The sequence below is a fragment of the Cornus florida genome, unplaced genomic scaffold (genome assembly GCF_030987335.1).
Source record: "Cornus florida cultivar Cherokee Brave unplaced genomic scaffold, ASM3098733v1 CherokeeBrave_3.0.0_Hap2_Chr01, whole genome shotgun sequence".
In the NCBI taxonomy this organism is placed as follows: domain Eukaryota; kingdom Viridiplantae; phylum Streptophyta; class Magnoliopsida; order Cornales; family Cornaceae; genus Cornus; species Cornus florida.
Window position 1 is genome coordinate 59,893,333 of NW_026775571.1, and position 8,015 is coordinate 59,901,347.

The window sequence follows — 8,015 nt, forward strand, 5'->3', positions numbered from 1 at the left end:
TTGCTTATTTACGGGAAAAAACGGCCTTAAATGTCAAATTTTAGTGTTTTATTAACGAGGAACATTTATCCTGTTAAAGGTGTAAAAATATGCCGGAAATATATCTAAATATTCACGGGCTCTTTAATACACTGTAAATATACTTTTCTATGAGGATTCTACTAAATCCTCGTGAAAGTATGCCCTATAACGTAACAATTACGAGGATTCTTTCAAAAACTCCGTAAATGGTAGTAATCACGAGGCAAAATAAAGAAGCCCCGTAAATATTATGTCGTAAAAGCCCACTTTTGTTGTAGTGGATGCAACCTTTTGGAAATAGATTCAACCCTTTAAAAAAAAAAAACTAACTTTTAATTTAAATTCAAAAACAACCACCCATTTAAATAAGCTTAACCTAAAAATAAAGGCCCAATCCAAAGTTCCATTTAGTAAAAAAAAATAATCGGACTTTACAATTAGGTCCAAGCCCAAGCCCAAATCCCAAATTTGGCTTATTTAAATTTCAATTGGTTTCAACATTTTTTTCATGTGGGACAAACACTTCCCACCTTTTGCATACCCATTTAGGCTTATCAAAACATCACACTTTGGAACTAATTTCTCATTTACCTAGAAATGGATTTGAGAAAGTAAATATACCACGTTCATTTCCTTGCAGAGAGAAACGCGCTCATCTATAGATTCGCAAAAAATTCTTAGTGAAATCTATTCCAAATCTCATCCAAAGTTTATGTTTTTAATGCCCCCGTTTCCAACATACTGTACTTTGTTTCGAAGATAGTGCATTGTTTCGTTCGAAACCGTGTATGATATTCTTCAAAAAAATTGCATTCCATTATTCAATCAAACTTTTTTCTGCGTGTGATTTATGATGAAACAAAAATATATTTGGTAACTAATTTGTTGCACAATCTTTCATAAATCAATGTTATATATATATATATATATTTTGTTTCTAAATGGTATTTATATTATATTGATTTTTTCAATAAGAGTTTGATTGGATAAATGGAATGCAAATTTATCTGAAGAGGATAATAAAATAAAATTATTTAATTAGAAATAAGAATGAAAACAAAGATAAAATTAGAGAATTTTTTTTAAAAAAATAATTTTAGTTGGGCAATATATAATATTATATATATATTACATGCCCAAATATAATAAAAATTAATGGGGAAAGCATGGTCCGAGGGGGCCACATGCACCCCTTGCCCCATGTTTTCCGTTGTAATACCCCTAATTTTAAGATGATAGTTCTGGTATTTTAATTAAGTATTTACTTGTATTTTTAATTATTTAAATGGTTTTGTTGCTTGTTTATTTGCAATTATTTGAATTATTTGTAAATTTTTGATTTTGAATAAGTTAATTATGTAATGAAGATAAATAAGGTTTTAAATACGTTTTTTTTTTGTTTTTTTTATTTTTTTTATTTTTATAAATTAGGGTTTTCTTAGAGACGGCATACAAGTATCTATTATGTATTAAAACCTAGGTTTTCTATGGGCTGATTAAATTACAATCTAGGGTTTTAATTAGAATTAAGGTTTGGAATTGCCTATAAATATACAAGTCATATGGTTGCCTAGGGTTTTAAGAACCCTATTCACAACACAGTGAAACGGAGCGACATAACAAAGACGTGAGATACAGAGTGAGGTTTTGAGAGAACAGAGCAAGTTTGTGAGTTCTTGACTGAGGTTTCAAAGCCAAACCTAGGAGAAGGAAAGGGCAGAAGTATTAGGAGGTTGACAATATTACAGTGGTTGTCGGGAAGTTTAGAACAACGACGACAAGGTTTTGTTTATAAAACTGTACAGGCAAGTTCTTCTCTTCCTCCTTCCCTCTGGCTTGTATTCTGTGCACCTAGATAATCTTTAAGGTTTAATTAATTATTAAATTGGAACTTATATGCTTACTATATAATATATTGATGATCTTTACGTGTTAAATTTGATTCTGGTATAATGCGTGCAAGCTTGTTTCAAGTCTTAATCAGTTTTCTGTTTTAAGCATGCTATGTTGTTAAGCAATTTTAGTCTCTGTAATTGCCTTTAACCTCTGTAAATAAATCATGGGCATGTTACTATGATATATAAGATCTTTAGGTTTAGGGGTGAAGAGGAACAGAGGAGTTGGAATGGAATGGATGTTGCAAGTTAGTTTAAATTTCGTACTGTAAACATGCTAGTTTAATGGCTAAATCTAACCTCTGTAATTGGTCCCAGTCATTGTAAACAACCTTGGGGATGCTTCTAGACTCAATTAAGACTCCTAAGATTAGTTTTAGAACCTAACAGAGTGGTAGGAATTGATCAGAGAGGGAACAGACGGACTGAAACGGAGCAGAACGGGGACAAAGGCTCTCAAAGGAGGTGAGAGCCGGCTCCATGGATGTGGGAGCCGTCTCCCACACAAGTAGAGCCAGCTCCAAGGACTCCTAGAGTCGGCTCTAGGCTGAAAGAGCCTGCTCCCGAAATTTGGAGCAGGCTCCCTCTTTAATATACGTTTAATTTTATTTTTTTTTTAGTTTTTCTATGTACTGTGTGTTGCTATTTGGAGCATGGAGCTTTCTGATTGTTCTCGGACTGTACAGGTTGATTTAAAGGGTGGTTTTGGGTATCATTAAGACTCTAAATTAATTAAAAGTCAGTTCTAAGCACTTGGTACAAACAGTAGAAAATTAGTGGAACTAGTGTCCAACTTAGTACGATGTTACCGAATAAAAAGAACTAAGTTGCTTAAATTAATTTAGCAATTTATTGGACTATAATATGATTATAGAATTCATCTTAAATGCATGATAGAGTCATTGATATATTAGATTTGATCTATGCCTGCTCTGAATGCTAATTGTGGATTATTTAACCGGTTCAAGTAAGTACGTGGTTTAATTCTTGGATTTAAATTACTGAAACTTTAAACACTTTTCTGCAATGATTTGGATATTGGTTTTAGACTGTAAATTATTAGCTTATAATTTATATTTTATAATTTACATGGATATGGAGGATTGTATGCACCGGTATGGGACGGTGACATACAGGGGACGGTTTAGCTCAAAACGCATAAACCTAACCTAATGGATTAATAGAATGGATTGAAAGATATTGAATCCTAATTGTGAATCAGTTAGATCAACTGCAACTAAGTTGGATGACTTCCTGGATTAATGGATGGTAGTTAAGTCATATCAACTAAATAAGTTGAGTGACTAACTAGTTGGTTTATTGTATATCAGTTTAATAAGTGGTTGAACTACATACCCCGGATTTGGATGGACTTTATATATATATTTATGGTACCATGAGTTAAGCTTGAGTCTCAGACTCGTTGGTTAGGGTGCGTATATGCAGTGGATGCGTAGCTGGTTATAATAGGTTAAGGTGTATCCTGTTAGGTCTAGGTACTTATGCCCACCTTTTGGGTGCATACTCGCATGTTGCCTTCTATTCAGGTTAAGTCCCCTATTATAGACCAGTGAATGTCCCTTAGTGTGGATATATTTATATGTATGGACTAGATAGATATTGTGAGGTGTCTACGGTGTATTTACGTATCGGGTTACTGTATGGATTGCAGTTATATTAGAACTTGCTCGTGGGCCTGACCAACTCTTCTATTATTTTTTTCAGGTACAGGACGGTTCCAGCCTTAGAGTTTGATCATGTTTTTCGAGGACAGTCTCACATTCATCTGATTACGTAAGACTTCTCTCGATGTTTCTAGCATTATCTATTTTCAGTTTTAGTTTCAGTTGAACTTTTGGTTAGAGGTCCACCAGTGGATTCCCAAGTTGTAACCTTAAAGTTTTGGAGGACTGGAGTTTTATTATTCAGTTATAAATGGAGGGTTTTATAATTAATATTTCTTTCAGCTTTATTCTATCTTTATTATTTCATTTTGTCATCTGTGTTTGCTTTAAAATACTTAAATTGTTTTATATTCCTTGGGGTTTAGGCCTGGGCCTGATCAACCCGTGTCTCGGATCAGAGGGGTATCACATCCGTCCTTGCCCTCGGCTGCTTATTTTAAAGGTAAAGCGGTTCTGGAGAAGTCATCAAAACCAAGTTTTCATTAGGTCAATTTTGTCACCTCTTAAAATAGGGAATAATAGGTAGATTTTTATAGGAGTAATTTCCAATGGTTTCATGCCATTAATTTAAAAGGGTAAAGTAGGATTTTTCTTTGTTTATTTCATTACAATGACGCGACAGAAGAGGATATTCAAAATTTTGGTCTTTTAAGGTAATTGTTGCTAAAATTTTAGTATAAAACAGTGACATGCAAATCATTTTATGATATGCTTAAAGTTTTATACAATTAACACTTAAAAGATAGAACAAGTAGAGCATAATAATAGCCCAGAGACAAAGTAGTGTTGGCAGAGATTTTGGAGGTAAGTTCTTGAAGTCTCGCTTTCGAACCGTGCTCCTGACTTAAATAATGTGTGTGTTGTAGGACTGATACATGTTTTCTAAAGAAAGAAAAAAAAAAAAAAAGTAGAGTATAATAATAATAATAATAATAAAAGAGTGAATGTCGTTCTCAAAATAAAATAAAATAAAATTTAATAACATAATGGGGGAAATTTTAAATTTTTATAGGTATTTAATACAAAAAGAAGAAAACAATAAGGGCCCGTTTGGCAACCATAGTTGTTTTGTGCTTTTGTTTTAACCCGAAGCAGAAGTAAATTTTTGCTTTAAAATGTGTTGAATACTGTTTTGAAACTTGTTTCGTAACGTCTGTTTGTTGTAAGATTTTAAAAAGTAAAAACATAAAAATATGTTTGGTAAGTGAATAAATATAAAATACTAATATATATATATATATATATATATATATATATATATATATCGGTTCCCAATCTTGTTTAAAGCAAAGATTTTCAACCTATCAATCTAAAATGTAGTTTGATGTCATCTGATTTATCAAATCATATACTAAAACCAAATTGAGAGCATCCAATTTTTCAAAACCAATAATGTTGTGTTTGGTATGCATGAATGGAATGGAATGTAAGTGGGAATGGAATAAGAATGTGAATGGAATGAAATAACTATTCTCATTTTATTGTTTAGTTATAAATATGAAATGTGTAGAATGGAATGCAAATAATCATTCTAGTGTTTGGTTAGACCAATTAAAAATTTATAATAGAATAAATTTTAAATTAAGTTCTACAAAGTATCCCTCTTAGTAACAAATAAATAAAATTAACAAAATGACATTCTTTTATAATTTTTTTTTAAAATAAATGGTGACAGTGGTGATGGTAGAGGTGGAAAGCGGTAATGATGTTGGAAAGCGGTGGTGGTGGCAATGGTGGAAGGCGGCGGCAACAATGTTGGTGGTGTAGGTAGCGGTGGTGGTGGTGGCTGATCGATCCTCCTTTTTGAGGGTCGCTACACCATATCAAGCTTGGAGAGTGTGCATTAAGGCGAGGGTCAAAAGTTTTACATTTATAGAAGCCACTACTACCTTCACTAAAAATATAGCTAGGGCAAGTAGGGATCGTCCCAAGGGATTGTGAGGATCGAACAATGTTGTGGAATCACTATTAGGGCTAGTAGGTCGAGTGATCAAACAATTGGTTGATTAGAAAACAACTAGATTAAATTAAGTAATAACAAAATAATGCAACTAAGAGTAAGTAAGAGAGAGAAGAGTCTTGGGGTTTAGAAATCACCACTAAGTAATGCATTTCTATACCGTTAACAAGTGACTCATGAGGGCAAATGGTGTGTTGCAATATTGGTATGTGTGTGTTTGGTTGATTCAACAAGTAAGGATGACTAGTTAAGCATGTATTGTCTAAACATCACGTGAAAGGCACAATATATCTAAGCAATGAAGCATATATTGTCTAAACAACATGTGAAAGGCACAATAGATCAAAACAAGTCATTAATCCTTTCATTAAGCTCACAATCCAAATATAACACAAGGTTAGAGACATATGCTACTTGCACTCAAAAGCTTGGATCATTAAACAATAAACATAAATTGTCCTTCCATTTAACACTACACTACAACTACACTACATTTACACTACTAGCATGAAAATAAACTAAGGGAGAGGCACAATCCATCAAGGAATAAGTATGAACCATCAAGAAAATCACAAGAGCATTCCTTTAAGCACTATGTTTTGACAATCTCTAAATTTATAGCATCAATACACATGGACATGAATCAATAACACAAAATCTAGAGACAAGCACATGAACATCTATTCTAGCATACACAGACATATGGAAAGAATGAAATGATCAATTGAAAGCATTTAACCACACAAATCATTGAACAATCAAGATCTATATATATCAAAGTGTTAAAACATTAATTACAACACTAATCCCTCAATAATACACAAGATTAAGATATAGAAAGCATGTTTGGGGCTAACTCTAGCCCCAAGAGGATGTCTACCTACTCATAGTGATGTTGTTCCAACCCTCAAGGGCTAACTCCATGGAAGAGATTTGCTCCTTGGTTGATGAAGAGTCTCCAATGGTGTCTCTAGCCTCCTCCTCCTTTAAACTTGCCCTCCAAGAGAATAAACCCTAGAATTGTATATGTCTCAAAAAGTGCATCATATTCCTTTTATAGGTAGGTCAAGTGATACACAAAATGAGCTGGGGTCGTGCAAAGAATATTCTCTAATGATTGGATAGAGGATGGATTAAACAAGCTGGACATTTTACTTTTTCGCACTAGAGGAAATTCAATCGATCAAACCTTAGACTTGGATCGATCGAAGTGGCTGAGATCCATCGAACTTAGGCTGGATCGATCCAACTGGTTGAGCTTTTTAGGAAAAGACAAATCCGAGATATTTTGGGAGATATTTTTGGGAAAAGGAGAAAAGTGGTTAGTGGGTGGTACAGCTGTGGATAATATCAATCATTTGAATAAGGACAAAAGTGTTCAATCGATCGAAGGGTGGTATTGGATCGATCGAACTTTAGACTCTTTGCTTTGGGTCAAGGCTTGGATCTATTTTGAAGTGCTAAGATCGATCAGTGTTCGATCGATCGAACCTTGAAGTTGGACCCATCAAATTTTGCTGTTTCCTACCTTTGGCTTCATTTGTTTCCTTCTTTCTCCACTTTGCTCCTTTCTTTGTTTAATCCCAGAATTGCTTCAATTAAGCTCTTATTTGGCTGAGTTAGCTTATTTTTGAGATAAGTGCCTGAAAATGGAAATAATACGAAATCAATTTAAAATGGTAAAGTAAGATAGATAAAGGTACTAGAATGCCTAAGCTTAAGGGGTTTAAATACGCACTTTTCAGCGCTCATCAGTGGTAGTGGTGGAAGGCGGTGGTGGAAGTGGTGTTGGTGGAAGGCGTTGATGGTGGTGGTGGTGAAAGGCGGTGTCAATGGTGGTGGTGGTGGTGGAAGGCGTTGGTAGCGGTGGTGAAAGGTGGGGGCGGTGGTGGTGGTTTTTTTTTGTTGGGGCAAAGGAAGGTGGTGTCAGTGGTGGTGATGGAAAATGGTGGGCAGTGGTAGTGGGCAGTGGTGGTGGCAGTTGTGGTGGCAGTGAAAGGCAAAAGTGGTTGTGGTGGAAAGTAGTGGTAGTTTTTGGACTTGAAACATAAGGTTTTTTTAGGAAGTTAATTTATTTAAAAAAAAATTACTTGGGAATGGAATGGCCATTTCATAGGTTTAGTTGAGAAATGGATTTTCATTCCCACTTTAAATTGAATACCAAACAAATGAATAGTTGGAATGGACATTCCATTCCTACACATCAAACGTAGTATAAGATTCTTCTTTTGCAAATACAACCATCCATTTATTATAAGAAACACCAAAAATAATATCTGACATCTTACCACTAAATTAACATAATTTCACAAAATACATAACCAACCCAAACTTTCTTAGGACACAAGAAAACAAAAAAAAATTATTTGAAATCACACACAAAGACACAAGTTTAATTGTGTTGCCTTAACCACTTTAACCAACCATTAAGGACAACCAGAGCATCATCCATTA